The following is a 6828-nucleotide window of genomic DNA, read 5'->3' as shown; positions in this document are numbered from 1 at the left end:
AAAGAAAATTTAAGTGAGAGAATCAAAGACTATTTCCTATTTTCATATAATTGCCAACATTAATTGCTTCAGTTGATTACAGAAATAGGCCCTTAAAAATATACATAAATAGTAAATTATAATGTAAAGTGTTAATTTTAGAGTTTAATGTTGTTTTGGCATTTATTTTTTGAGGATTTTAGGGATTTTATATCTTCTTACTCCAACACTCTATTTCCTAGTATTGATAACCTAAAATGAGTAAACAATGACCATCTCTGTGGTATTGTCTCGTTATACTCTGCTGTATGTTAACAGTGTACACAAGTCAGGAAAAAGAGATAAATGTACTGATGTGCTTTATTCATTAGGCAGAGCTTAGTTAAATGAATAATTCCATTGATTACTGTAATTGTTTATAGTTCAAAAAATTAACAACACGATTAACGATAATTCTTTTGTATTATCCCTATCCGATACCAAAGTTGGACCATGTGCATTAGAGTTTTAGTGGTTATGAGTGTGTTTATGTTTTTTGGCCTACATAATCATTGCAAAGTCATAACCACTTATTTCTACTCTGCGATAAATGATTATTGTTGACTTGTGACTAAATTTTGGTGGAATTCCTAAAAAAAAAGAATATGAACTTTCGTTAAAACGACATTTTATATATTTCATTGCAGTATTAAATTGCATGTGTTATTATTGCAATGGAACAGTAGACTCTTAAGTTCATTCTTTGCTAAATGTGCACAGACTAGGAAGTAAGACAGTTCATATTGTCACTACAGTTCATATTGTCAGGTGGCAAAACGTTCTTGTAAAACGGTAAAATGATTGTTTGCCTATCTCACGCCCAGACACACTCATACTTTCAAACAAACAAACGACAACATCCCAATACGGTACACATATAGTGTGTAAATTAAGTCTTGTTAACTCCGCTAATAGGGTAGGGGGTAGCGGGTGACATTTTTTAAATAGCAACCCCTATTGAGTGACCCCCATTTTGAAGGGTTTGTCAAAAGAGAAACAATGACACAAATTCGATGTGAATATCTCACCCCTAGCCAAAATGGCGAGTAATCCAAAATGGGTGCTTTTTCAAATAAATCAAATTTTGGAACACCTACCATTTAGGATAGGAGTGAAATATCAACCTCGGGTTTGCGTCATTGTTTTTCTTCATAAAACATAAGTAACCCCCTACCCCCTACCCTGTTAGAGTGGGTTACAAAATATTTTTGTTGTAAAAAGTTACGGAACCTTTTTTAACAATCAACCCCACAAACAGAATATTTGTATCCATTTCGGTTTAAATACCCCCGCCGCAGCAAACCTGACGCCTAAGCGAATTTCCATTTGGCTGAATTGATTTTCAATTGATCTATTTAAATAACATTAGGTTTAACGAGTACCTAGGTTTGCTGCTACAAGGAAACTAATAAAGTGTGTGTTTTAAGTAAAATAATTATTGCTTAGTATAAAATGAATATATTTGCCAAGTTTGATCAAAAGATATCCATAAACAAGCAAACTAAACATTTTACAATATTCTCCATAAGAATAACATGGGAATTTTAAATTTACCATTTTTTTAGTTTTATCCGTAACCAATAACCGTACCAAAACACTTTGATATACTGAATTGTTTGTTTTTTTAAGCTCTTTAAGAAGGTTTAGAGAAAAATTGGGAAATTTTGTGTTTTGAGGGTCAAAAGTGAGAAAACCCAATTTTTACCCCATAAAACCCCCCATAAAACCCTGTTTCCATGGTCCGATCATGCTGGATCGCGAACTCATTCAAGTTTATCCCGCCTTACACCTTCAAACACATATATATATATATATATATATATATATACATATATAAAAATTTGAACGAGTGGTGTTTTTGGCCTCTGGGGACATCAAAATGAAAAAGTAAATTTGTCCCAGGCCTAAGTCTTACCATGAGACCTACGGTAATAGCTACTTCCCTATAGGGAAATTCGCTAAAAATACAGATTTGTTTTAAGACTCAATTTACACACTGTATTTCTTAACACATTCTTCTTTCTTTCAACGTTTACGAGCTTTTCTGGGCTATCTTAACAAACTTTTATCACGCAGTAAAACACCATAGTAATCATTGGGAAACTGTGGACGGGTTGCTGCCAGCGCGGGAAATTATCAGTTTTGGTTCCGGATATCGACAGTCGAATTATGAGCTGTGAATAATCAGCTGATTGAGGATATTACATCCTCGTACGTGTAAATGCAGAACAGGTTATTGTTGCTTCACAACAGCTGATTTGCTAATTGGCAACTGCATGAGTTGCAACGGAACGTTTCAGAATGCATAGAAACTCGAATCAGTTGTAAGTTGCTATGCATTGTGTCATGTGATGCAATCACATTCGGTTTTTAACATGAGCAAGCAGCCATCTATCTATATATATAATACGCTAAGCCGATTTTTGTAAACAGAACTCCTCCCACATTTTTGGACCGATTTTGATGATTAAAGTGTCAAAAAAATGGCCCTGATCTGTAGTTTTGCAAAGTGCTTTTAGATTTTTGATATCTTCAGTAGTTCTGGCAGGATCTTCCATTAAAGTTGGGTTTTCTCCCAAAAGAAATCTAAATATCTAATTGGAAACTTTGTCTCCACTAATTTGAGGGAACGGCTGGGCGTACAAACTTGGTAGAGGTGTCCAAAGAAAGGTCTTGGTCTGTAGATGAGTTATCAAAAGAAAAACGAAGTAAATTCACTTATGCCTCTGCCCCAGAAGCCTTTAAAGATTCCTCCACAGATTTGTTTACATTTTGGCCATGTGGATAATACTTTTTTATGAAACAGCTGTTAATTTTAAAATTGTATTTTAAACAACACACATTTATTGGGAGTTACTAAATTGTCCAAAATAAGTATTTGCAATGTTATTTTCTGATTTTAAAATTTACTTTGTTCTGCATCGTGTTATGTTTTGCAATATAACGTTCAATTACGAAATCATTGGACAATCTTAATATTACACTAACTCTTAAAATGATTTCTTATAGAATTATCTTATTTATCTATTGTACTGGTTGGTGTCTACCTTTTTGACCACTTTTGTCTATTTTGTCATATTATTTAAGACGGATCATCATAGGTTTATGAGATTATTTCCATACATGTTTTCAATTATTGGAAAAAAATTCGATTGTGCAATAAAATACAAAATAATACAAGTGCAGAAGGGCACATTGCCCATATAAGCCGTATTCATTTGCAGAAGAAGTTCATTGTGTTGTGCTCTTATTGTGTCTAATAACATCCAAACACAGAAACCTTGCCTAAAATAGTACCTATATCTTGACAGATGTTTTGCAGTGGCCTATTACGGACCATGGCCCACTTGGTTGGCCTTAAGTGAGATTTGTGAAAATAACACTACACTTTGACTGTAGAACAAATTTCACAAAGACCATTTTAGCAGTTACTGTCATAACAGAAAGGTCGTGTTCCTTTTTAACTAGATATCCTCATCCTTTCTAAGATACGTTGATTAACAACAATTCATGTAAACCTCACTTTTTACGTAACAATTTACAGTATTTGCTTTTTGTAAATGCAGCATTGCGTTGTAATTTGCATTATTTGTGGTCAATGAAGCCGCATGACCATATGAACGAGGCCCCTCATTTCAAGAATTAAAAGCCAGTTTCACTACAAGTATATTCCACTACACCTAACATTCCGAAGATATATTATATTGAACACTTTATGTAATTCAATTGATAAGGCTTAGACAACTGACATCCGCATGTCATGGAAGTTATGCTAAAAAAATATTATTGCTAAATATAGAGGGTTATTCGTTGGCACAGAAGTACGGTATGATGACCGACGTGACGAAGCAAAAATAAAACTTAGGCCTACGGAGCTAGGGTAGGCCTCCCTTTGAAGTAAGACCGTGCCTTCTCAACAAACAGAATACGATTTGAATACCATTTTAAGATTCTTCCAAAAACATTCTTTATATTATATTCATCTAAAAGAAGATAAACCAGTTAACATAGGAACAATAACTTCTATGACGAATGGTACTGTATAAGAAATATGTTATTCATTGAAAGATCAACCCTATTTTGTAACTAACGCAATAGTCATTATTGTTTCTACACTTTTTAATTACTTATTAAACAATGCTCACATTTTTAATAATTTCACTCTTTTTGTCGCAGTTAGAATTGTCGTAAGCCTTTAAGGCAACCGTCGATTTCGACGGGTTTCACCTAGTACTGTTTAGAATATTCGCAAAACCTTAATAAGTCAGTTTCTACAGAACACATCTTAAGTTGTTGGGTAAATTTCGTGTTTATGTATTTCATACTACAGTACATATGAAATTAATCATGCCTGTCTTCTGCAACATACAAGCTATCATGAAATTATTCATATAATATTTAATAAGTTCGTTATGCATAAGGGTATACACTCCATACAGTTTTATTTATCTCTATTCAAGAGTAAAATGACAGGAGAGACCTTTTAAATAGAATACACAACACCATTGAATGAACTAATGCCAATTATTACTCTTAGCTTGAGCACACCATGAGCACACCAATATAAGAAACTATACATGAAGTATTTGGAATTGCATCAGAATCAATTTAAATTAAAAGTAAGTATTTCTTTCGGACTTTTCTGATGCATGTTATTAATCCTGGGTATTAAGAATAAGATCTTTGGGTTTGTGACAAGTAGAAAAACCTGCTTTTTTTTATTTATTAGGTCATTTGATCATTTTCTGATTGGTTAGGTATGCTTTTTAGCTCACTTTGTCATTACCATAAAACTATAAAGCTATGCACGAGTATTTAATCGGCAGAAATTAATGGTACATATCAGACTAAATTTAAAATGACATCATCACAGCATCTAAACTCAAATCTTCATTTGAGTACATCATTGATATGGTCATCCTTACGTATGAGAATGTAACACCAGGATGTGTGCAACATGATAATGTAGTGGAGTTTTTTTCCTTGGACGCTAGGCACTAACCTTGGATCATTTTTCACATTACTTCAGGCTAGACCAAGGGGCTGTGTCCGGTTGCGTTATTATCACTTAGATTAGTGGTTTGGCGGGATTTGAACCCCCACAATCTACCAATACACCACCTCGCTCCTATACGTATATTGATAAGTATGGTCGCCATTTCAAAGTAAAGTGTTAAAGTACTAAGCAAAGGACAAAAATAAAAGTTTGTCCTCACACTTGCTTGTTTTAAACTATAGGATAGGATAGGGTACAGTTATCTGAATAGCTTGGTTTCGAATATCACCAGCTGTTTATACAGGATATTTTATTATTTCCCTATTTACAGACATCGCATCTCCAATCATGTAAGTACCGTGAGAACATAAGTTACTCACCTACAGTGACAGTAGACAGTACTGTTCTCATTGTAGTCTCCCACACTCCACACTTACCCCTAGGTCCTGGAGAATGTCCCCATGTCCTCTACACCTCTACAGCCGTGCCTCTCAGTCACGCTCCGCCATAGAGTACCTTGGACTGGACACTCACTACAGTGACAGTAGACAGTACTGTTCTCATTGTAGTCTCCCACACTCCACACTTACCCCTAGGTCCTGGAGAATGTCCCCATGTCCTCTACACCTCTACAGCCGTGCCTCTCAGTCACGCTCCGCCATAGAGTACCTTGGACTGGACACTCACTACAGTGACAGTAGACAGTACTGTTCTCATTGTAGTCTCCCACACTCCACACTTACCCCTAGGTCCTGGAGAATGTCCCCATGTCCTCTACACCTCTACAGCCGTGCCTCTCAGTCACGCTCCGCCATAGAGTACCTTGGACTGGACACTCACTACAGTGACAGTAGACAGTACTGTTCTCATTGTAGTCTCCCACACTCCACACTTACCCCTAGGTCCTGGAGAATGTCCACATGTCCTCTACACCTCTACAGTCGTGCCTCTCAGTCACGCTCCGCCATAGAGTACCTTGGACTGGACACTCACTACAGTGACAGTAGACAGTACTGTTCTCATTGTAGTCTCCCACACTCCACACTTACCCCTAGGTCCTGGAGAATGTCCCCATGTCCTCTACACCTCTACAGTCGTGCCTCTCAGTCACGCTCCGCCATAGAGTACCTTGGACTGGACACTCACTACAGTAGACAGTAGACAGTACTGTTCTCATTGTAGTCTCCCACACTCCACACTTACCCCTAGGTCCTGGAGAATGTCCCCATGTCCTCTACACCTCTACGGTCGTGCCTCTCAGTCACGCTCCGCCATAGAGTACCTTGGACTGGACACTCACTACAGTAGACAGTAGACAGTACTGTTCTCATTGTAGTCTCCCACACTCCACACTTACCCCTAGGACCTGGAGAATGTCCCCATGTCCTCTACACCTCTACAGTCGTGCCTCTCAGTCACGCTCCGCCATAGAGTACCTTGGACTGGACACTCACTACAGTAGACAGTAGACAGTACTGTTCTCATTGTAGTCTCCCACACTCCACACTTACCCCTAGGTCCTGGAGAATGTCCCCATGTCCTCTACACCTCTACAGTCGTGCCTCTCAGTCACGCTCCGCCATAGAGTACCTTGGACTGGACACTCACTACAGTGACAGTAGACAGTACTGTTCTCATTATAGTCTCCCACACTCCACACTTACCCCTAGGTCCTGGAGAATGTCCCCATGTCCTCTACACCTCTACAGTCGTGCCTCTCAGTCACGCTCCGCCATAGAGTACCTTGGACTGGACACTCACTACAGTGACAGTAGACAGTACTGTTCTCATTATAGTCTCCCACACTCCACACT

The sequence above is a fragment of the Macrosteles quadrilineatus genome, unplaced genomic scaffold, assembly GCF_028750875.1.
Source record: "Macrosteles quadrilineatus isolate MER2022 unplaced genomic scaffold, UCM_ALF_1.0 Scaffold_9__3_contigs__length_116548681, whole genome shotgun sequence".
In the NCBI taxonomy this organism is placed as follows: Eukaryota; Metazoa; Arthropoda; class Insecta; order Hemiptera; family Cicadellidae; genus Macrosteles; species Macrosteles quadrilineatus.
This window is presented reverse-complemented; position numbering follows the sequence as displayed.